This window comes from Bos mutus, chromosome 5 (assembly GCF_027580195.1).
Source record: "Bos mutus isolate GX-2022 chromosome 5, NWIPB_WYAK_1.1, whole genome shotgun sequence".
NCBI classification, from domain to species: Eukaryota; Metazoa; Chordata; class Mammalia; order Artiodactyla; family Bovidae; genus Bos; species Bos mutus.
The window spans coordinates 111,263,778-111,288,414 of NC_091621.1; the positions used below are offsets into that span (position 1 = coordinate 111,263,778).

At 54.7% G+C, this 24,637-nt stretch overlaps 1 long non-coding RNA gene across 1 annotated transcript; it reads right to left on the reverse strand.

Moving 5' to 3' along the window:
• Positions 1-2,625: 2,625 nt before the first annotated feature.
• LOC138987865 (uncharacterized) lies at positions 2,626-4,517 on the reverse strand. The gene is made up of 3 exons (XR_011464143.1): positions 4,402-4,517; positions 4,091-4,226; positions 2,626-3,789 (listed from the first exon to the last, which is right to left on the reverse strand). It is a non-coding gene; the product is annotated as an uncharacterized lncRNA (long non-coding RNA).
• Positions 4,518-24,637: the final 20,120 nt, after the last annotated feature.

Genomic DNA, 24,637 nt, shown 5'->3' on the forward strand with positions numbered 1-24,637 from the left:
CAGTACTTTGGCCACCTCATGCGAAGAGTTGACACATTGGAAAAGACTCTGATGCTGGGAGGGGTTGGGGGCAGGAGGAAAAGGGGACGACAGAGGATGAGATGGCTGGATGGCATCATTGACTCAATGGACGTGAGTCTGAGTGAACTCCGGAAGTTGGTGATGGACAGGGAGGCCTGGTGTGCTGCGATTCATGTGGTCGCAAAGAGTCGGACATGACTGAGCGACTGAACTGAACTGAACTGAACTGAAAGCTGGAGGACTTAATTATAGAATCGGAGTTTTAGATCTGAAACTGATTTCAAAGGGATCTAGTTCAGTCCCTTCGTTTTATAGAAACGGGAAAATAGGGGTGATGCAATTGCTGACAGCTGCCCAGCAGGTCAAGAAAAGGACACCAGGTGCCCCATCACAGATGCGTCCTCTGGGCTAAAATCTCTCTCTTTTCTTGCTCTCCGATGGCCTGAGCTTGTCAGCAAACTGGACCTTCCTTTTCTGACCTTCCCTTCTGGTCCCTAACACCCAGGAGTCTCCTCGTCCAGAGCTGGGAATGGAGGGCTTTCTCCTGCCAGGCAGACGGGAGGTTTTGAATTTGCCGGAGTGGAAGCAGACAGATGATCTGCTTCTGGTGATAACTAACGCCGTGGTGACCAGCGGGTGGTCGTGGCACCTGCAGCCAGGAGCACAGGGCAGGACATCTCAGACTCTAGTGGCACGGAGTGTGAGGCTGGGACCCTGTCTCAGTCCACTTGGGCTGCTTCAACAAGACACCAGAGCCTGCAAGTAGCTCTCACGGTCTGGCTGAGCATGAGCGTCCACGATGAGGGCAGAGTCCGAGTGCGGTGAGGGGCCCTTCCTGGTTCAGAGACGCCGTCTTCCTGTCGTGCCCTCACTAGTGGGAAGGAGGGAGGGCATTCATCCTGTACACAGCCTGGTCACTCCCACACCCTGATCACCTCTCCAAGGCTCTGCCGTCACCCTGGGGATCAGGATTTTAGCATGTGAAATTTGGAGGGACACACGTGTTCAGGCCATCACAGACCCAGTCCCTTAAAGTCATTGTGTTTCAATATGTGTGTTCAGTCGCTAACTCACGTTCGCCTCTGTTACCCCATGGACTGCTGCATGCCAGGCTTCCCTGTCCTTCACCATCTCCCAGAGTATGCTCAGAGTATACGTCCTTTGCGTTGCTGATCCCACCCAACCATCTCATCCCCTGCTACCCCTTCTCCTTCATTTCAATAATGCCCTGTATTTCAGTAGATACATGTTATTGTTATGTATTAATACTTGCACAAATCTTTGCCTGGGCACTGCAAGGACAAAAAGATGAGAACCTCCGCGGCCCCAGTTACATCGGACATAGCCTACTTTCACACTTGAGTCGAAGTTTCTCTTTTTTGTGGTTGTTTTTCTGTTCTTGACCAAAATATCAAGACCAGGGTTTCTATCCCTAGAGAAGGAAAAAGGCAACCCATTCTACTCCAGTGTTCCTGCCTGGAAAATTCCATGGACAGAGGAGCCTGGTGTGTTACAGTCCATGGGGTGCAAAGAGCCGGACACGACTGAACTAACTCAGCACAGAGTTTCTATAGACACACATTTCTACAGAGCAGTGAGCACCATCTGAGAGTCAGTGTAATGCTCCCCAACTCTCCCCAGCTCATTCCAGGTATCTTATGTATATGTGAGGAGTGGGTTGAATGAATGTTAATTTGTATATTCCTTCATACTCTTCATTAAATATAAAGGGGATTTACCTCTCCCCACCTCCCAACCAAGGAAACGCGCCAAAGCAAAAGAAACCCATGATCGCCCAGCGCTCACATCACACAACAGTTTGAAGCACCAAGAATACTCGAGTGTGGTATCTTTATCCTAAGAGTATGTTAGTCACCTCATCAGCCATTTGTATTTTCCAGGTTTCTTAGATTTTTTTTTTTTTTTGGCGTGTGGACCATTTTTTTAAAACGTCTTTATTGAATTTATTACAGTATTGCTTTTGTTTTATGTTTTGGTTTTTCCACCGAGAGAGGCACATGGAATCTTAGCTCCCCAACCAGGGATGGAATCCACGCCCTCTGCGTTGGATGGTGAAGTCTTAACCACTGGACTCCGAGGGAAGTCCCTGTTTTTGCTGGTTTTCCTGGGGGAATAAAACATTAAAAATTCAATCCTTCAGCAGAGGGAACGGAGAGACACGGGCAGCAGGCTGCAGTGAGAAGCGGCCTCTCCAGCGGGGCTGACTGCCGAGGTGGCCTCTTGATTCCAGGACCCCGCCGGCCACTTGGCCGCTGAGCCCGGAGGTGGCAGGTGGTGTGATCACTGAGGCGGGAACTGACTTTGGAGTTCGCTGAGGCACAGAACGCTCCCAGGGATCCTTGTTTCAAAAGACGAAACCAAACAAACCTAGTTGCTAACCTTAAACAGCCTATAGCAGCGTCATTTAAAAAGGTAAATTATACGTACATACATGTGTATGCTTACGGATGACACAAATCAAATGAATATATACTCCGTCTTTAATTTTTCCCTTTTTGCAAAGCTGAGATTAAAATGTTGCATCTGATGCTTTGTTTATTAACAACAGCAAAGGACTTCTGCTAACTGGAGGCAGGTGTGGGGGTGTGGGGGGTGGGGGAGGGTGAAGGAGGGGAGTGGGGAACCAAGCTCAGAGAATCAAATGAAACTGAAGTGGAAGTCGCTCAGTCGTGTCGGACTCTTTGCGAAACCACCGACTGTACAATCCATGGAATTCTCCAGGCCAGAATACTGGAGTGGGTAGCCTTCCCCTTCTCCAGGGGATCTTCCCAACCCAGGGATCGAACCCAGTCTCCCACATTGCAGGCGGATTCTTTACCAGCTGAGCCACAAGGGAAGCCCCAGAGAACCAAAGCAAGGATCAAGCCACCCACTCTGAAAGGATTCTCAGCAGTTAGCCGGCTCTCAGGCGCTGATTCCAACTTACCTCCAGCCTCTGGTTTCTGCTCAGTATTTACTAAAAGGGAGCTACCAATGGGCTTGGAGGGGGTTGTCAAGTGCCCTGTGTGGTCGGGGTACGGACCCCTGGGGTTAGTTCCCATCTAAATTAGATGAGACAGGGGCATTGGTGCAGATAGTTCCCCCAAAGGAAGGACACTGGGCAAATATTAACACAAGAAAAGCACAGGTGCACCACGGGAAGTGAGGCTGGGAGTAGCAGCTGGTGAGGCCAAGGGAGCCTGAAGACAGTGTCTCAGCCAAGTGGTTAGTAACTCAACCTCCAGGGCCTGGACTCACAGCCTCACCACGTGGTCACTCCCAGGGTCCTGAGAAGGAAGACAATATCCACCTTTGCTCTGGACCCCTGGGGAGGGGTTTGGCTTTGTGTTCGGATGTGTGGGTCTGCCTCTGGCAGCCTGTGGTAGGAATGGAGTGACGGTGGGAGGGAAGAGCAGCTCAGAAGAGACCACCCCCCAGCATCCCACGTCATCCAACCGCTGACAGGCACAGAGAAGGGGCATGCCATGATCGTGAACATGGGGGGTGAAACACGCCAGCCTCGGCCCCCAGCACACACAGGTACACACACACAGGGCACACACACATGTGAACACAAATACACGCGGTGGTGTGGGAAAGAAGCTGTGGTGCATGGAGGCCAGGTCCAGGGTTCAGGCGTGATTGGGAGAGCTTCAGGGCTCCTCCGAATGCCGGAGGAACAGTGGCGACGTCGTGGGCCTTCAGGCTGACTCTGTGCAGTGGGCCATTCATCTCGCCCCTCCAATGTCCACGAGAAACTTGGATGATCTGCGAAGGCAATTAAGTGAGTTTATTTGTCTGAGAAATTCCATGGTCTGTGAGCTGTCGAGGACTCGGGTCTTGCTGTGGAGCCAGGAGCCTGGGGTGCTGACTGGCGGGGCTCGTCACCAGCTCTGGCCTAGATCTGGACGTGCGGGTGACCAGCGGCCTCCTCCTGCCTGCCCCACCCTCCACCTGCATCCAGGTCTCCCTCCTGCTGGTGCACTCAGCGTGATGCTCCCCGCTCTGGCTCTGGGAATGAGGCTGTTTTCATAGGACTGAGGGGAAGGAGGTGGGTGTTCGCCCATACCTGACACACGCAGGGCTTCGCTGCCTTCGTTCTAGAGCCTTCACCAGCATCACACTGTTCTTCACCTAGGACTGTTGCTCTGCAGAGGCTGGAACGTCCTTCCTCTCTGCCCTGGACCCACAGCCCACACCACGTCCTATGCAATAAACGCCACTTGGATTAGGAATAAAATTTATTGCCCATTTTGTAAAGTAAGCATCACAGTTACCTACTAAGCCATTTTAGATCGTTAGGGGGAAAAAGAGTCAAATAAAAACAAATTACTAACTTACAAAACAATTGCCTTTTACAAAAAAAAAAAACAAACAAACCTGTCAATACTTTCCCTTTGTGGTTTTCTGTATCATGTGAATAAAGGTTACTCTAATTTATGTATCCCCATGAAAACAACACCCACAGCACCTAAACCTGATGTTGTGATTTTGTTTCCAAAATGAAAATGTCTTTTTTATTTTGCTGGGTAAAGTAACTAGGGTTGGATTTTATCAAAGTTAAGTAACAATTTTCCCAGAAAGGAAACATGTTTCTCGGTATTCCCAATCGGTTTTGACCTACTTTAGGCATTGTACACAGTGTACACGTGGGAGTTTTTATTTTATCTCTACCGAATGTTTTCAGCACAGAGTCAGGACACGTGAGCACAGGGTGCAGAGTCTGCTCTTAGCGATGCTGACTGCCGTGTCCTGTGCACAAGCCGTGGGCCGTGCAAGCCCCTTACTGCCTCAGTGGTCCCTCTGAGTAACCTGGGAGGAGAGCATCTCTGCAGGACGCTGTGTCCGCAGGAATTCTCATCACAAGTCTTGAAATCAGGTGGTCAGGACCTCAAGGACCACCTCCCATCACCCCAGGTATACACACTGGGCCAGGAGCGGAGGCCCTGGTGCAGAAGTGGACATCACGGATAATCCCAACAGATGACCTCCCTCTGGCCACGGTTGGCCTGGCCCCACAGCCACTGCGAGCCCCCCTGGCAGCTCCCTGGCTCTGTACCAGGGTTCTATTCCCTGAGAGACCAGCCAGATGTCTGGAGACAGCTTCCCTTCCTCAGACCCCTTCCAGCAAGGAAACGGTTCCTCTCTGTGTCCTCGTTGCACACTTGTCCTGGATGTAGATCTGCTTTCCTTCGTTCTATCAGTCCCAAAACTGTGACACTAACAAATGCCCTGCACACTCCTAAGGTGTCCCATGAATACTGTTTTAAAGTGAAAGAAATAAGCAACGCACTGCTGTCCCGAGATCCCACGGTCTCCCCAGGAGCCCCTCAGTGGACAGGTTAAGCGGAGGGAGGGAAAAATGGTGTTTGTTTTGCTTTGAGGGAGTTTTCACAATACCCCACCCTCAGGACTGACAACCTGGGGGGAGAGCAGGGATGGGAAGATAGAGGATGCTGGCTAGAGAATGAATGTCGGAAAAGCCTCAAATGTGCTTTTATTTGTTTTACTTACTCAATAAAGATATGGTCAATGTTTTAAAAGTATGGAGGTGATAGTGTAGTCGCTAAGTCTTGTGACCCTGTGGACTGCAGCCCTCCAGGCTCCTCTGTCCATGGGATTTCCCAGACTGGAGGGGGTTGCCTTTTCCTTCCCCACCCAGGGATTGAATCCATGTCTCCTGAAATGCAGGCAGATTCTTTACCACTGAGCCACCAGGGAAGCCCTTTTAAATGCATGCTTTCCCCCAAAGATATTTTAAATCCAGTTCAATAATAATGGTCAAGTCTTTTGAAATCAATAAAAGCACCTGATTATTGTTTTAGTTCCAAAAATAATACATCTAGTTGTTGGTTCAGGAAAACAACAGAAATCATTTAAGTGTTTTCTAAAACTGTCATGAGCACTGGGTATTTTCTGACTGGTATCGGCAAATAAAATAGGAATGTGTTGAGGTTTCCTCCACCAACACCAGCTCCCATCCCATAGGCTTCCTCTGGTTTGCACTTTTGTAACAAGGCAGAAGGGAGGAATGTCAAGGTCTTTGGAGTCGCAAAAGCTGCTGCACTCGTTTCTGCTCTGTATTTTGCAAAGGCTCCGTCTGTGAATAAAATGCTGAGATTTAGTTTCTGTGCAAACAGCCTTTTCCACAGAAATCCCCATTTTGAGGATGGATTCCAGTTCACAAAGCCAAGACAGTAACTTTCCGTGTGTTTTTGTTTTTGTATATTATATGTGAGTGTATTTAAATATCCTCTATCTGGGGAGCCAGAGAGGTTGCTGAAATTCTCGCTTGTCAGTGAGATAAACATCAGCTCTTGTCACCCAATCATGTAGATGGCATGACAGATCTTGTGAAGGGCAGACCTAGGCCTGAAACAACTGAGGGATATTTTAATTGGCCGTCCGCATTGTGTGGGCTCATTAGATAATCGCTGCCTCTCCACTCTGTCTCCAGACCTGGTAAAGGTCTGGAGGAGAGGCTGCTGGGTGAGAACACAGCAGGGCGGGAGGGAGGAGATGGTGGAGGGACTCCACGGGTGTGAGGGGACAGGGCTGCAAACCAAAGAACCGTGACAGAGGCCCTGGCGGGGCCCCGGACAGTCCCCCAGAAATTGAGGTTCAGAGGATGCAGAGCAGAGGGGTGGGACAGAGAAGCAGATAGTCCAGAGCAGCCTGGTGGGCTGGCTGGCGATGGGAAGAGGAGACGTCCCGGCTGCTTTGTCCAAAGGGTGCCCAAGAGAAGTGGGTGGGCAGAAACAGGAGCCCGGCCCGGCCCAGATGGAAACAGAGAAGTGGCACCTTCCCCCTTCAGGGTGGGGCTGGGGGGCAGGGGCCGAGGTCAACATGGCACGAGGCTGTCAGGCGGAGCCAGTGAGGCAGCACTAGCGGTGCTGGAGTCTTCCTGCTGCCCCGGGTTTTTTTTTTCCGTTTTTTTTTAATGCTATTTTTTTAAGATTTATGTATTTATTATTATTATTATTTTGGCCATGGTAGGTCTTGGTTGCTGCAAACAGGCTTTCTCTAGTTGCGGCAAGCAGGGGCTACTCTTCACTGTGGTGTGTGGGCTTCTCTTTAGGGTGGCTTCTCTTGTGGATCACAGTCTCCAGGCACACGGGCTTCAGTGGTTGGGGCACACGGTCCCTACAGTGCTGGCTCAGTAGTTACGGAGCACGAGCTTAGTTGCTCTGAGTCATGTGGGATCTTTTCAGACCAGGGATCGACCCAGTGTTCCTTGCATTGCAAGGTGGATCCTTAACCGCTGGACCACCAGGGAAGCCCTGTGCTGCCCTGTTGAAGAAGGTTTTCTAAGGAGTAAACTTATCCGCCCTGTGAAGAAGTTACCCAAGGTCTCAGAGTAAAAAAAAAAGGAGGGGACCCCAATATCCATCGATAAGGGAAAAGTTAAACAAATCATGACCCCCAGACTAAGTCATACTGTGAAGCAGCTGAAAACAACAGTTGAGCATACACCCTGGATGAGAAACCCAGAGCGGAAGTCTGGGTCCAGCAGGCAAGTGGGTGTGTTTGAGTGAGGTGACCCCTGGATGGTGCACCCCAGATGTGGGCAGAGGCCACGGGCTGGGGGCGGGGGGTAGGAGCCACTGTGCAGAGGAGGAGGAGGGGACTTGATTTGTTCTGAGTGTGTTATATTTGTTTACTTGTAAAAGAGGAAAAAGTCACCCACAGCCACAATGAAGGTGACAGGGAAGCAGAGACAGCAGGCAGACGTGAGGCTCTAAATCTGCAAGGTCAGCACAGGAGGGGAGGAGGGACCTGAAGGTCATGGAAGGAAGAGGGGGATGGGCATGAGCAGGTATAAATGAGAAACGATGTGTTGTAAGTGATGTAACTGCGTGCTGGGCTTGTTAACACCTGAGAACCTCAAAACACCTGCTCTTATCCTCGAGAGCCAGGCTGACAGCATCGTCCATGGGGAATTCAGGGGCTGGCAGTCAGGCCGTAGGATGAATCACAGGAAGGAGCAGGAAGAGAGGGGCGTGGAGCAGGCTCGGTGCTGCTCTCCACCCCTGGGGCCCATGCCGACTGTGGACTCCAGCTGGGAACCCTGTCCGCCCCACCTCTGCTTTTCAGTTGGGAACCTGGTCCTCAGAGCTCCCCTCCACCCTGTTTCTCTGCTCCGGCTGCCCCCTGTTCTCAGGAGCCCACCTTCCCTTCCTGTCTGCACTGGGCTTGTCACCTGCAGGGTCCATGCCTGCCCCAACACACCTACGACCTGGATGGGGAGCCCAGTCTTCCCCGCAGCCCCTCTGTCCCCAGCCGGCATCGGCACCTGGGTTCTAGGTAGGTGGGTGGCCAGGAATGTCCTGGAACCAGCCCCACGTGTCCTGGCAGGTCTGCAGGTTCCCACCCACATCTTGCTTGGGTGCACCCAGCTGTTTGGTGGGACTGCCGCCCAGCACTTAGACGTCATGGCCCAGGCAGACCAGAGGGCAGGGAGAGCCACTGGGGACCCGGCCTGGCCAGGCTCAGGGGAGCCGGGGACCAAACAAGGATGTCACCAAGGAAGGTGACCGCCCCGCCCTCGGGCAGGACCCCTGAAATCCCCTCTTGGAGCCTCTCCTGGGAGCCTTGGAGGAGGCACCCCAAGTGCCCCGAGTGGGCCTGTGACTGAGACTGGGCTAGGCTCTCCCCAGGGCCTCCCACCTCCTCAGGTCAGGGAACAATGGCAGCCGCAGGTGTTTGCCCTCGGCTGCTCCTGCCTCTGTGTGGGAGTCAGAGCGTGCAGGAGCCGCGTCTCCTGGCGGTGGAGAGAAGGGGGTCAGGGGTGGGAGAAATGCCTTCATAGCATCTTCCCGTCAGCATGCTGGCTGAGGGTCTGACCTTTCTTGCCCCACAGGATGGGCAGCGCCTGGGCTCCACGTTCTCGGGCTGACCATGCCGAGGCCGGGACCCCGAGTGTGGGGTGCAGGCCGCCTTCCTGTGCCCCGACCCAGCCTGCATTCCCCAAGTGATCAGACTCTTCTGCTGGCTTCACTTCCCTTACTTAGCTCACAGCCCAGAGTGACCAAGCCAGAGACTTCCAGGTTTAGGTCCACAGGGCTCACGGCTCTGGAGGCTCAGCTGGGAACTCTCTCTGATGGTATGGATTTCCAACCATGGAAGTCCCCGAGCACCACGACCAGCAGGGCTGGAGATATGGGAGGGCAGGTACATTCCTGGGATGTGTCCAAGGAAGTTCAGATTCCTCTGAGGTCCTGGGGAGGCTAGGCTCCAGGTCCCGGGTACTCCTTGGGGATGAAGGGATCCCTACCCTCCTCAGGTGGGGTTGGGGAGACCCCATGCCCTGGCCGTCCAGGGGTGGATGAGATAAAAGCAGAGTTCTTTTCAAAATTACTCTGGAAACCCGTATCGCGGCGCGGATGGATAGAAGAACCAACCCTCACTTCTGTCTTCCTACAGGAGAGGGAAAAGAGGCCACTTCTCAAGATGCACGTTTACTCAGAAATGTTGATATGATGGAAGCAGCCGGCATGAAGCATGGATGGAGTGTGGGCTAGGACTATCCGGCCAAGAGCTCCGGAGCTCCAGGCCAGCGGACACGGGCTTCAGGCCAGGAAGGTGGCTACTCTGGACAGTCGTCCTGGGACAACTTCCCCTGAAGGACATGACCCTGCTGGGTGCTGAGATTGAGGCCTCCCTCCCACTGTGGTTCTGACGTTTCCAGGCATTTCCAGGCAATGAAACAGACCAGGCATCCGCCCATGACTAGGGCACAGGGTCTGCTGTGTGTTCCTGGCTATTCCCCGCCCCCGCCTGGGCCTCAGTTTACTCCTTCCTATTCGAAGCCTCAGCAGATACTTTCACGGTTGAAGTGAGGTAAGTTTAGCATGGATGCCCCCATAGGCAGGGGTTGCTCAGAACTTTTGTTTCCCCTTCCTCAAGTTTCCCCCAGAGCAAAGCTGGGGAGTGAGGGGTGGAAGGGTAAGGATGCTGCCCCCGCCCCACCGCCACCCGCACCCCGGCCGCCATCTGACACTGGACACCAGCTGCTTCTTCCTGAGGGTCTTCTGCTGTGGGGACACCCCTCAAAATCACAGACGCTGTCCAATTTTTTCAGAGAAGGAAACCGAGGCTCAGAGGAGTGGAGCAGCCTGTTGGAGGTCATGGAGCCGTCAGCCCATCCATGCGGTTAACCCCCAGTCTGAAGCACTCCTGCTACATTGCTGGGGGGCGTGCGGGTGGTGGGGGTGGGGGTCTAGCCAGCCTCACAGGGACCAAAGCGGCTCAGGGTGAAGGTCAGGCCGTTTGGGAATGGAAGGTGGTCTCATCTCGGGCCCTGTCTTTGGCAGCGATTCTCTCTGAAACCCTGTAGGTGCCAGCTCTTCTGGTGGGGAGCTTGGGGGCGGGGTGGGGGTGGGGTGGGAGGCTGCTCTACAGAGCAGGGAGGAGGGTAGCGGTTGGGGGCAGGCAGGCTCTCCAAGCGGTCAGACCAGCTCTGAGGGCCGGGGAGCAAACAAGCATCTTCCCACCACGACCAGCAGCCCCCACTGGAACTTCAGGAAGTGGAGCTGCTAGGGACCTCCCCCCAAGCCCACCCCCCTCACCTCCTGCCGAGAGTGTCCTCTGCAGAGCACTTCCTGGCCTAATTAAGCAGGGTAATGAGCAGCTGGGGTGGGGGGATGAAAGCCCTGGGTGGCTGGAAGCTGGGACGGTTTACGATGGGCGTCTGCAGCTGGTGACACTCGGGGAAGTCAGTTCTCACAACCCTGGGGGGGCTGCCTGCCGCTCCCACAGCAAGCCCAGGGAATGCTGGGTCTTAGAAGGGGACCTGGCGGGGGTCCTGAGGGGCTCGGGTCTGGGCGAGCAGCTGGTCCAAGCTGTGGCTCAGGCCCTGGCTTCCCCCTGGGCCGGGGCGTCCTTGGCGACCACCACATGTCACCCCATTTCGTTTGATGCTATGGCAGAGCCAGGGGCGGCTTCCTAAGACCACGGGCTCAGAGTGAGGAAATCTGAGCTGGAGCACAGGCACCCGGTTGGTGGGCTGCAGGAGCCCCCAGGCAGGAGCCCTGGGGGACTGGAGGCTGATCACAGGCCAAAGGTCAGCTGTTACCATCCCAACCTGTGCCCCCAGCTAGAACCCCTGCTCCACAGCTACAGCCTCTGTGTTGCACAGGTGTCTGTCCATCTGTCTGTCTGTCCATCTCTCTGTACTCACTGGTCAGTGCCCAGGGGATAGCATGGAGCTGGCCATCCAGTCACTCAGCTGTCACCTTCCCATCAGTAAGGAGAGGGTTGGTGGGTGCCCCCCGCCCAGTGTATTGTGAACCCATGGCCTTCACTGTCTCCGGGGCTGGCCGTGGGAGGTGCCCACGCCCAGTCCCTTCTCAAGGCCTTTCAGACTGGAAGCCTGGTGAGCATTTGCCCTGACCACCCGGGGCAGAGCTGTGTCCACTGGGTCGTCACTGAAGGCAGGAGACACAGGACCCCCCTACACACAAAGCTGACACTTTTGCTTCCCTGGTTTCCTAAATCCATCCTGTTTGGGGCCTAGTCTTCAGAGCCCTGGCTCCTCACTGTGCCTTCTGGGACCAGGGCCCAGGCCGGCCACAGGGAGTCTTTGGGGTCCCTGCTTCTCCACCCCTTCGTCTCCTCTCTGGACTCTCAATTCCTGTCGATTCTCTGGGCCTCTTCTTACTCTTTCTTTTCTCCTAGTTTTACTGAGAAACAGCTGACACGTGACACTGTGAATTTAAGGTGCACAACACAACAACTGGATGTATGTGCTGTGGAATGTTCCTCTTCCTGGACAAAGGGCAGGCGGGTCACAAGTAACCACATTCTGCTTTCTGCCCCCAGGTGGGTGTTTGTGGAAAATGGTCTGCGGTCTTCGGAGATGCAGCGGCGGGTGCCTGAGCCATCCCCCTACCCAGCCCGGGGCCCTTCCCCCTGGGCAGCTCCTGGCCTCTCTGCCTCCCGTGGGCCGGTGACACTGCTGAGAAACCGTGGGCAGAGGCCTTGGTGGGACGGATAGGGGCGGTTCTCTCCTTTGCAGTGAATCTTCCCAAAGGCCTGAGCTGGAGCCTTGAGGCTGGTCAGCCTTGTCTGGAGATGGAGAATCGTGGGCATTTAGGCTGAAGGCCAGGAGCTGGATAGGCTGCTCTGGGCAGGTGGGTTCCGGGGAGCTCAGGGCCTGTGCAAGAGCCCCTGCCTGGAGGTGAGGGTATCTCAGGGGCAAGCAAACAGAGGGACCGTCCCAGGAGGCCCAACGCAGCCCCCAGAGTGTCCATGGGGGCCGGGGACTCGGGAAGATGCTGCCCTGGAGACAAGCTCGGCACCCTGCAGGGCCTGACTTCTCATCCACACGCTTGTACTTCACAGCTCACTTACCTCTGTGCTTATGTGCCATCTGTGTTCAGAAGGGACTCCAGGCCGTTTCTAGGTGATGATGTGGCTCCAGGAATCCAGAGCCGGTGAAGGGTTGAGGTCCAGGCTGTTGGGGAAGGAGGGCTGGTGAGAGGATGATGCCAGCAGAAAACACAGGTTCGAGGAAATGCTGTGACATCTGAGCCTGAGGAGCCACTCCCAGCCCCCTGCCTGGTGGTGGTGACAGAGAGGGAAACTGTGTCTGATGGAGAGGGCTCCCTTCCCACCCCTACCCAATGTGCAGCCTTGCTCAGATGCACTCAGTTTAGCCGGTTGGCAGGGCTCTGCCTCCCTCACCAGGCTGAAGGCCACTGGCCCTGCTTCCAGACCCAGCCTGGACATCCCCGTCAGCATCCATGGTTTGGGCCAGATGCCTCCACAGTGTCCGTCCAGCAGCCCTGCCAAGGCCCTAGGTGACCGCAGACCTCACCTCCAAGTGCCCTGAGCCAGCGCAGTGCCCGGGGAATGGAACCCAGGAAGTATTTGCTGCCCACAAGTTTTTTTTTCTTTTTTGCCCTAAATTATGTGCCAACACCTCACTAACTACCCTATGTGTATTCTGTCCTGTGAGTCTGGTAATTATCCAGTGACATGCGTGCTATCATTATGTCTACTTTACAGATGAGGAAACTGAGATCGGGGTCCGGCCTGAGGGCTCCCAGTGGTGGAACTGGCTTCCTAACTCACACTACTGGAGACTGTGGGGAATTTTCTGCTTAGAGCCTTTTATTGGGACGGTTTTTCTCTGTAGTCAGACGGTTCGCCCTGGAAGGAACAGGAAAAGGCCTCTCCTCACGTCCACGGTGCTTGCTGTGTCAGGAGAGTTTGGGGAGTAGTTTTGTCAATATCAGAGGGAACTTCATGACCCTTTGTGAGCAGTCGGTTTGATACAGTCACAGTGGAGTGTCCCAGACGCACAGACGCGGGGCTCCTCTCAGGCCACAGAGCAAATGGCTGGAGCAGAGCCAACTCCTACTCCTTGTCATTTTCCTGTTTATTAAAACTTCACCCCAGTTCTGCAAACAAGACGAAGGTGAGAAGAAGGTGCAGTAGTAGGCGAGGCCCACCAGGCCAGGGTCGGGGGTCCGACCTGTGGACGTCAGGCCCGTGTCTCCCTTGCAAAGCCTTCTCCGCGGCCACGTCCTCCCCCGAGGTGTGGTCCTCTGCTCTCACTGAGGGAGGCTGGGGAGGCTCCTTCTGACCTCGCGGCCTCCCTGCCTCCCTGGAGCGGCCAAGGCTCTCAGCCAGGGCCCCCGCGTCCTCCTCACGCCCAGGACCCTGGGCCGGGTCTGGAAACATTTTGATTGTCGTAACTGGGGCCACAAAGAGGAACTGCTTGGCCCCAAGCATCAGTACTGCGTGGACAGCGGCTGAGGACCCTGCCCCACGAGCAAGGAGGGACCACCCGCCAGCGTCAGGTGGACCTCCTGGGGCACTGGGTGTGGGGCCCTTTGCTCCTCCCACTTCCACTGTCCCCTTTCCACCTTGCCTCCCACGGAATTTACAGAAAAGGACATGATCGTATTTACTGATTTATTTTCTGGCCTCTCCGTAGGCCTCCATCCAGGGATTGACCCCGTCCCACATGTCCCGCTCCCCAGCAGGGGAAGCACCGGAATGCTGGTGTTTTACATACATCACCTTCCTGTCACCTGGAAAATAAAGAGGAGCTGAGGCTGTGAGGCAGATTGTGTTTTCACTTTGCCACTGGGAACACGAAGGCTCAGAGAGGTTATGTAGCCTGTCCAGGATCACACAGCTCTCAGAGTTTGAGACCAGCTCCCAGCCTTGCAGCCCAGCCCTCCTGCTGCTTCCCACAGAGCGGAGTCAGGCTGCATGGACGTCAGGCTGTATGGACGAAGGGCACAGGGTCAGCACCTGGACAGGAGCTTGTTTTTCTCAAACAGGGGGAGTGCGGGCACTTCGGGGTAAGACAGGCTGACGTTGTCCTGGGCGTCCTGTTCAGCTTCTCAGAACTCAGGTGAGCCAGGAGTAACCTAGACTCAAATTGCTGAGGAAACCTCTGGGGGCCCCACCAGCTCTCCCAGGACGGGCCTTCAGTGGTGGAGCCCTGGGAGCTGGGGGCTTGTTACCCAGAGCCGCCTGGAGCTGACTGCCAGCCCAGAATCTGTTGTGACAACGTTTAGTTTGTTAATGAGAGCACGGCGCTCTGGTGTGTGTGTGTGTGTGCACACACATGAGTGCTACCAGCATGGTGGCCTGTTCTCAGGGTTTCCCCTGGGCCCTGGCCTCTGGGCCCCCCTCCACCCTGGACACCTTCCCCTGCACCCACATTAGACGGACCCCTTCCTCGTGGATTTCCTGGGCCTGGCAGCCTCCTGTTCCTCAGGGACCAGGGGCTGCACAACTGTTTTGCTGGAAGTGGTTGCTGGGGGTGGGGGGGGATGTAGGGCTCCTCCCCAACCCTGGGGTGGGGGGGCAGGGAATGCAGGGCTCCTCCAAGGGCTCCTCCCCAGCCCTGGCGGGGGTGGTGGGGGAGAGAGCAGCTGCCTCTGCAGGGAGCCTGGCTGCTGAGGATGGAGGCAGAAGGGGAGGAGGGGTGGGGCTTGGGGACCTCAGCGTCCCCGTTGCTGTCGGGGAGGAGGAGGAGGAGCAGCTGCAGACTTGTTTATCTGCTCAGCTGTTTGTGTCCAGGAGCCTGAGAGAGACAGAAGCAGCTGGGAGCAGAAAAAGTCGCCCGGCGGGGCCGGCGGTCCTTCTACTTCAGCCGCAGGTCCTGACACCAAAGCAGAATTGCCAGCCCAGGAGAGACGGGAAGGGGCCTCCCTCCCCCCACCTCAGAAGGGTTTCTCTGGGGCCCTTATGCTTGTCTTCACAGTGCAGACACCCGTGTGCCATCCTCGCCGGGGGCAGCATCCTCACCGGGGGGCGGGGGAGGGGAGGGTCCTCTGGGGGAGGCGCGCAGGGCCATCCCTGGGGGCAGGGTCCTCACCGGGGACAGGGTCCGGGGGCGGGCGTGGGCAGCGTTCTCGATGGGGGCAGCGTCCTCCCCAGAGGCAGGATCCTCACCGGGGAGCAGGGTTCTCCCTGGGGGCAGAGTTGTCCAGGGCAGCACCCCCGAGTTAGCACTGGCACAGACATTCCCAGGCTCCTGTCTGCTCTGTCTCCCTTGTGAGCTGCCAAGTCCCTGGGGGCCAAAGCCGCTAGGTCCTGGACTTTGCATCAGCTGGACCAAACCGGTGACAGATAGTCTCCAGCAGGACTGCCCCAACCCTGCTCCTTCTCCCCAAAGCCCCCACCGCCCACCTCTTTGACTGCCCCAGACCTGGCAGACTCACCCACTGGTCCCCTCCCCAGGGGCTCATAGATTGTTTGGTTTTGACTAGGTTAGTAAACACACCAGTCCTCTCAGCAGAGTCGGCTGTAATCACAGTGCAATTTCCACAGTTTGCTTGTTTTTCCCCTTGGCTCTTTTTCCACCTTATTATTTCCTTCTTGCTGTTTGTTTACATGAGAACATGGCTGGAACTCCCTCCCCACCCCCCACCCCCACCCAAGACGAGTCTGGTGGCAGAGGACACTTTCTGTCTCTCTCTGGAGCTCAAAATCAGGGCCCCTCTGTTGACAGAGGCTCTGTTGCTCGGGCCCTGGGCCTGGCAGCTGGGGCGGTGTGAGTGTTGCAGAGGCTTGGACATCATTCCCGATGACTCCTGTGGCCAGAACGCCCACAGGGCCCAGCTCTCTGCTATGGACACAAGGCCCCTGGGGGTTGCGTGGTGCCCATGGGCAGGAAGGAGAGAGCAGGCTGAGCAATCTGAGGAAGGACGAACCTGAGACTGTTGGTCTGTGGGTGGAGGGCGGGGGTCCTTTCTCTGGAGAGGTTGAGGATGGGAGAGTGAGAGCAAGGATCAGCAGGCCCTCCTTGGCCGCTAACGAGTTAGGTGGTCTGGGCAGACACTTCCCCTCCATGGGCATCCTGCTTAAAGGCAGGATTTGGGGCTCTGATCTCTGGGTCCTTTTCTGCTTTACGGATTTTCTCCTTTTAGAATGCTAATTTCTTTGTCTATAGCCCATTTCCTCCTCCAGAGACCAGGTAGCCCCATAAAACCCCTGCTTAATGGTGCTGGTAACCCAGCTGGCGTGGATGACTGCCTGCTTCCCTGAGCCCGGATGCTCTAGCGAAGACCGGTTAAAACTTTGATCACTGGGGAGCTCTGGAAGCTTCCCTCTGTCGGGTCAGGGGCTCCAAAGGGCAGAAGGGCCAGGATACCATAATCCTTAGCGTTTCCTGTGCTATTTCTATGGAACAAGGGCCCCTCCCCCAGACCCCTTACACCACTATACCTCCCTCCGGGCACGATCCCTGAGCTCTGCTTGACAGAGCTTGACTGAAGTCAGGCTCGGGCTCTTCGCCTTTTTAATTTAAATTTTATTTGTATTTGCACACGGGATTCTCCATATTCATGGAGGCCAGCAAGATCTTTAGTTGCAGCGTGTGGGATCTGGTTCCCTTACCAAGGATTGAACCCAGGCTCCCTGCATTGGGAGCACAGAGTCTTAGCTACTGAAAGTCCCCTTTACCCTTTTAAAAATTTTGGCTGCACCATGTGGCCTGTGGGATCTTAGTTGCCCCGTCTGGGATTGAACCTGTGTCTCCTTCAGTGGAAGCACATAGTCTTAAACCCTAGACTTCAGGGAAGTCCAGGCCAGGACTCTTGGGCCTCGGATGGCATTCCTGTCAATTTACCAATGTTGTTGCTGGACACAAAGGATTACAGCAGATACACACGGCCCGGTCCTCAGAGGACACATCTGTCCTGGGTCCCCCATCACGCCCCACAATCTCAGGGAACATGGGAAAGGACATCATTACACTGACCAAAGAACGTATTTCAAAGGTGAGGGTGGAATTTCTTCCTTATGTTTAAGAAAACTGGGTCAACTATACTCCAATAAAATAACTAAAAAAAATAAGAATAAAACTGGAAACTAGAAATTGATTCAAGCAGAAGTGCATTTGCAATCATATATATCTATATATTTTAAGCTGAAAGTTAGACCTTAAAGGCCTGATTAGATTCTGATTAAAGCTTCTTGGCAAGAACACAGCCTATGTGCTGCCTCTGGTTCTATTACCAATGGAGGCATCATTAGGGGGTGGGGCTTATCACAGGGGGAGATGTCTCCAGGGAGGGGACAGGCAAGAAGGAGGCAGACAAGGGCTGGTTCCTAAGACAGGTTCCTACGACAAATCTCAGGACATGTGCCAGGGCAGAGGGTCCTCCTTTAAGACTGGGGGCCTAAGAGGCAAGCTCAGACTCAGGGCTCTAGAGAGCAGCCATCCAGAGAGCCCTGAGCTGCGGCCCAAGGCCCCTCCCAGCAGCTCCTAGGGATCTGAGTGCAGTAGGGCAAAGGAACAGGGCTGATGCAGAGACAGGCAGACCCAGTGTGGCAGGGTCTAAGCTCTTTGGTCTTGGGCTGCTGCTGCTGATAAGTCATTTCAGTCATGTCCGACTCTGTGCGACCCCATAGATGGCAGCCCACCAGGCTCCCCCGTCCCTGGATTTCTCCAGGCAGGAACACTGGGGTGGATTGCCATTTCCTTCTCCAATGCATGAAAGTGAAAAGTGAAAGTGAAGTCGCTCAGTCGTGTCCGACTCTCAGCAAACCCATGGACTGCAGCCTACCAGGCTCCTCCGTCTATGGGATTTTCCAGGCAAGAGTACTGGAGTGGGGTGCCATGGCTTTGGTCTTGGGCAGGTGACTCAAACTCCTTGAGCCTTGGTTTCCCTGGCACCATAATTATCCTACGTAACAGAGGAGTTTTAGAAAAGACCCTGATGCTGGGAAAGATTGAAGGCAGGAGGAGAAGGGGATGATGGAGGAAGAGATGGTTAGGTGGCATCACTGATTCAATGGACATGAGTTTGAGAAAGCTCCGGGAAATGGCGAAGGACAGAAAAGCCTGGAGTGTTGCAGTCCACGGGGTCGCAAAGAGTTGGATACGACTGAGTGACTGAACAACAACAAAAGAGTTTTAGGGACTAGCACCCATGGACAGAGACACGGGCACAGAGGGTGCCCATGAGACGAGCTCATGGTAGTGGAGAGAGCTGTGGACACGGTGATGGGCTGGGTCCAGTAGGTGGGGCTGCCCCTCCTCCCAGCAGTAGGGAGCCCCAGGTGCTGGGTGAGGTGAGGCTTGGAGCAGCTGGAGCTTTGCCACATAAGGGACTGTGGATTCTCTGATTATGAGAAGCTGGTGGAGGCTGGCAGGGCAGAGTCATGTCACATGTCTTCAGGGCCAAAGCCCTCTCCACCCGCTTGCTGCTGACGGGGCTATACCTGCTGGGACAGGTTCCCTGCCTTTGCTGTTTGAGTCCTGGGTTGACCCCATAGTCCTCTGTGATCTGGGTTTTAGGGCCTATCATGTATAGACGAACCCTGGATTTAAAACGAGGGAGAACTCAGCTCTTGAGATTTAAAAATAAATAAACATTCAAACATAAAATGGTGACTGTGGTCTTAAATATGAAAAACCCACCCTGAAATGTGGGTGATGAGCTGAGCGAGCAGTGGGAACCAGGATGAGAATCTGACTCTCCAGCCAGAATCATTTTGGTTTCCAATGACAGAACGTGTAGCTAGGAGAGGCCTGAAGGGCAGGGCGTCTAATTCCACGACAAGAGTCCAGAAGAGGCGTTCAGACAGGCAGGCGCTCAACACTCTCACAGCTCTGTCCCAGCTTCTCTGTGGTCCCCTCAGCTCAGCCCTCGTGACCCAAGGTGGCTGCTGCAGCGCCCACTGTTACACACATTATTCAGTTCAGTTCATTTGCTCACTCGTGTCCGACTCTCTGCAACCCCATGAACTGCAGCACACCAGGCTTCCCTGTCCATCACCAACTCCACAACATACCATTATGACAATAAGCAAGGATGGCAAAGGTGCAGGGTGGTGTCTGCTCCAAAACCCTCTGTCAAGGTCAGGGTTGCCTCGTGCTCTGATCAGAGCAGGTCACACACCTGCTCCAAACCAGTCACTGTCGAAGAAGCCAGGCCCCCCTCCCCCAACGTGGCTCTGACCAATCACATTTCACCCCCTGGGGCTGGGCCCACTTCCCCTGAAGGTATTCAGATCAGATCAGTCGCTCCCTGGTGTCCAACTCTTTGCGACCCCATGAATCGCAGCACGCCAGGCCTCCCTGTCCATCACCAACTCCTGGAGTTCACTCAGACTCACGTCCATCGAGTCAGTGATGCCATCCAGCCGTCTCATCCTCTGTCGTCCCCTTCTCCTCCTGCCCCCAATCCCTCCCAGCATCAGAGTCTTTTCCAATGAGTCAACTCTTTGCATGAGGTGGCCAAAGTACTGGAGTTTCAGCTTTAGCATCATTCCTTCCAAAGAAATCCCTGAAGGTATTACCTCTGTACAAAACCAAAGGAATCGAGCAGAAGTTGGTGGAGGGCCAGCAAGGTCAACCATGGTAACGAAGGAGCATCGTCCCCCGAGCCACTGTCACGAGGTCCCTGGGGAGAGAAGCCAGATTCGAGAAAGGCCCCGGTGTGCAGAGAGCAAACCCACGTGCAGGAGAGCGAGAGGACAGACCCAACTGCGGGGTGGCCTGGCCTTCAGGGAAGGTCGTCAAGTGAGAAGGTTGCCACCTTTAAGAGAAAACCGAGAACTGATCCTGTGACAGCAGGGCAGCCACAACGGCTGTGCCAGCTGCCTGAACCCAGAGCCAGGTGTCAGGCCGTGGTCTGGAGACCCTCTTGGGCCCCATGCTGAGGATCTGGGAGGGAGAGGCGGTCACACCTTTGTCTGAGAGGAGCAGCTGGTTTTGCCTTGAATGGAGGGTCCAGTTTTGCCCAATCTGCAGATCTTTCAAGAGAAGTTCAAACTTTAAAATGTTACATGAAAAAAAAATTTTTTAAGATAAAAAATAAATAATAAAATAAAATAAAAACAAAAAATAAATAAAAAAAAATAAAATGCTACATGAAATTGTCTTGCTTCAAAAAGCTACAAATTAAAAAAAATTATAATTTGGTGGCCCTGGGACTTCCCCAGTGGTCCATGCTCCCAGTGTAGGGGACCTGGGGTCAATCCTGATCAGGGAACTAGATCTCACATAGCCACAACTAAGACCCAGCATAGCCAAATAAATTAATAAAATATTTAAAAAAATAAAATATGGTGGCTTAAATACATCTGTGGGTTAGATTTTGACCTGCAGGTAAACAGGTTTGGAAAATGGGGAAATGTTACTGGGATAATGAAGATTGTTATCAAACATATTTATGTTAATTATTACACAACTTGACTATAAATTTACTAAAAACCATTCAACTGTATAGTGAAATGGATGAATTATATGATACATCAATATGCCTCCATGAGGTATGAAAACATTTGGCCTGTGGACTGGAGGCGTATTCTTCCAAAGTCCTCCCCTGACCTGGTTTTGGGTCTTCTCCCACCTGCTCTGGGTGCTCTTGACAGCAGATCAGGACGACCTTCCCTGGTTGCCAAGGTCACTCTTGCTGGTGGTCCACCAACTCCTCAGACTTGACATCTATCCATGGAGGAGGTAGGATAGCCTGGTGGTGACCAGAGGGCCATGGGGTCACCTGGCCCCTTCCTTTGGCCAGCCCTATGACTCTGGGCACATTAACCTTTGGGTCAGCTCCTTGGTCTCCTCATATCTGTGATGGGAATAGCTCCTGGAGGATTAAATGAGATGATACGTGACATATCCTCACAGTGAAGTCCTTGGGGACTATACATTTATCACTGGGAGATCTCATCTTGTAGAGTGGGAGCCCCCTTCCTCTGCCCGCTCTCCAGAACTCCATCACTAAGCTCCACTGCGCCCAAGGAGGGGGCTCCCCCACCCGCTAGGGGTCCAGAGGCTCTCCAGATTACAGCCTGAGTTTCATTACAGAGAGGTTTAGGTGTGGACCTTGTGGGGCCTTGGGTGTTGTGGGTACAGCTGAGGAAGGGCGCGAGTTGAAGGTGTTTCCTGGGAGTCAGATTTAGGCTCCTTTTCTTTGGAAATTCAAGAAGGGTTGATGGATACCTTCTGCTCCTGTTAAAGCCAGATAGATGTCTGCAGAAGTGACGGTGCCCTGGAGTCACAGTCAGAGACGCAGGGGACGTTATGTGTGGAGGCTATGACCCACCAGCATCAGTGCATTGGGATTCCCAGGCCCAGGGAAGCTTGCCCTCACCACGCTTCCCCACTCTCCCCGACCCCCCCTCCCCACACCCTTCCTTCCACCCCCGACCCCTGCCTGATTTTGCCCTACTAATCTGAGGTCCACCCACCAACATGGCCCCTAAAAGGGCCCTGGGACCCTCACCTTCCCAGTGAAGGTGAATTCTAATCTTGGTTCAGGCAGGTCTATATTCACTGTGCAGTTCCTGAAATGAAAGCACCTTGGCCACCGCCAGGGCCAGGTTGCTGCCCTGGACTCCCAGCCACAAAGAGGGAGGCCCCATCCTGATCAAGGGGCCCAAGAACACCTGGGGACCCAGGAGGGGCTTTGTGACTGGGAGTGAACACAGGGGCCTTCCAGAGGGCAGTATGAGGTATGCGAGGTTGAAGGCAGGCAGGGGGAACCAGGCCAGGTCAGACCCTTGACCTGGAAACTGCAGGGGAGAAAGAAGCTTGTGTCAGCCCACCTGGCTGGTCCTCAGTTCCCTTAGTTCTCATCCGTCTGTCCGATTCCATTTGTCCTTCCTGAATCCTGTAGCCTCTTCCTTCCCCTCTGCCCTCATCCTGTGGACCAGAGCCAGTGTGGCCAGGAGGGAGCCCGGGGCCCCTAAAAAAGCCAGGGGCAGGCTGGGCTGGGGTAGGCTACAGGGATGAGTTCCGGAGTCCTGCAGACAAGGCAGGGTGGCAGGGAGTCCCTTTTCTTCTCCACACTGGGGGTGGAAAATGTCAGTTTACACCTGTTATTGGGGAGTGGGGGATGATGGTGAGCAGAGAAAGCCCGGCAGTTTTCTGGAGGTTTTAGAAACTTGAAATGAAACTCTGAGATCTTGAGTCATCTGTGTGACAGGGCTTCTGACAGCTTTCACTGTTTTGAACAGAAAGACCTATAGCAGGAGCAGCAGCTGGAGACTCCTGGCTGCTTCAGCCCCGGCCTCGTGGCCCACCTCCTTCGGATTCCAGCAGCTCCTGAAGTCTGGCCACCAGTGGAACTGGGTCACTCATGGCCGGGAGGCTCCTGTTGCTTTCTACGGATTTGTCTGTTCGTTCCTCCCCCGCCTCTCCGCCCCCAGCAACAATCTGAGCTCCCTCAGGCCCGGGGTCCAGGTGTCTGACCACCGTCCACTCCCAGGAAGCTCCTCCTGCTCAGACCAGACACATCTGCCCTGCCAGGGGCCCGGGTTCATCACGTGGACGGGACCCTTTCTGTAAGCAGAGGACGAGATAGCCCTTCCTGGAAGCCTAGGGTGCTTCATTCCGAACTCAGTCGATACTTCTGTCTCCTCATCCCATTTAGGTTTGGGGCTGGAATTCCAGATAGTGTCATCTCCAGGCTGGGTCATGTCCCCAGATTCGTACCCTGAGACCCAAGATGGGGCTGTACATGGAGATGAGAGTCTCCTGTATGTGGAGTCAGGGGCTGTACATGGAGCAGGGCCTTCAGAGAGGGATTAAGTGTAAGTGAGGCTCCTGGGGGGAGTCCTGATCCAATCTGGCCGGCGTCCTTACAGGAAGAGAACATTTGGACACAGAGAGACCAGCAGTCCAGGTGAGGACACAGCGAGAAGGTGGCCGCCTCCAAGCCGCGGAGGGAGGAACCAAACCTCTGACACCCTGACCTTGGACTTCCGGCCTCTGGAACTGGGAGGAATGCATCTCCATCATGTAACACCCCTCCCCCACCCCCATTTGGTATTTGGTCATGGCAGTGCCAGCAAGCTCCTGCAGAGAGAGAGCCTGAGACCCTCAGAAGGAAGTGTCACAGATTCAGTGCCCTCCTTCTGGAAATCCCCCATGGCCTCTGGCCCGTGCCTGCAGGTGGGGTTCCCGGAGGGCAGGGTTCTCCGAGGAGCTGTGGTCCACCTGCGTCCTGGGTTTCCCCCTGCAGACAAAATGCCTGTGTGTCCATCAGAGTCCTCCCCTCTCCAGGCCTCCCACGTCCCCCCTACTCCCTCACGCTGCACCCCCACGTTGCACCCAGCTACTCTGGAGTGTCACCTCACACTGTGGCTAAGGGGGTCTTAGGAATGTCCTCCCAGGGCCCAGGTCTCTGCCAGGTGGATGGCGCCAGGCAGCCCACCTGCTGAGCTGTCACCACCTTCAGCTTAGGCCGTCTCCTGGGCCCCAGCCAGGAAGCTGTGACTTGGAGCTGGGGTGGCCACAGAGATGTGAACCCAAACAAGTCCTGGGGAAAGACAGGGAGACAGGAGCAGGCAGAGAACGGAAAGGCAGCTACAAGGGGAGGCAGGGGAGGCCATGTGGACCATCGCCTATTTGTTTATAAGATACAGCTGAGGCCTGGGCCCTGGGCCGTGGGTGAGCATACGCCCCATGATTTATTTAACCCGAGGCCGTCCTGTGTCTGCTGGCTGCTCTTCCATCTCCCCCTGCCAGCACCTGGGGAGGCTGTGTACTCACCTGAGTCCCCGCTGCCCAGGGTCAGCTGTGTGTCGGTCACCCTGGCCCAGCTTTGCCCAGCCCTTTAGGATCTGTTCTTGAGCATACAACCCCTTTACGGTGTTTAAAAACATTCTGCAGGGATCCTTGCAGGCACGCTCGGCTCACCAGGTGGCCTTTTGTGCAATCAAGGACGGTGTTTTCAGGACTTCCCTGGTGGTCCAGTGGTTAAGACTCAGCCTTCTAATGCAGGGGTTGTGGGTTCGATCCCTGGTCAGGGAACTGAGATCTCACATGCTGCAAGGTGTGGCCAAAAATTAAAAATAAATAAATCTTAAAAAAAAAAAAAGCAGCAGTGTTTTCTCGGCTGGCCTGTGACTGCAGAGCTACACACCGAGCCTGCATGGCCTGCCGTGACCTTAGTGACATCGGCAGAGTGCCCTATGCTATAGAACACAGAACAGTCTCAGGTCCAAGGACATCTGTGTTCTCCCCCAAAAAAGTCATATGCTTGAAAGGAGTCAGAATAACATGAACATGTTTTCAGAAAAATCCCGCTCTCACGCCCTGTCCTTCCCACCTGATCCTGAGCATCCAGCCCATGGAGCCAGGCCACCAGCTTCCTGGGTGTGCTCCCAGAGGGGCTTTCCGCAGATG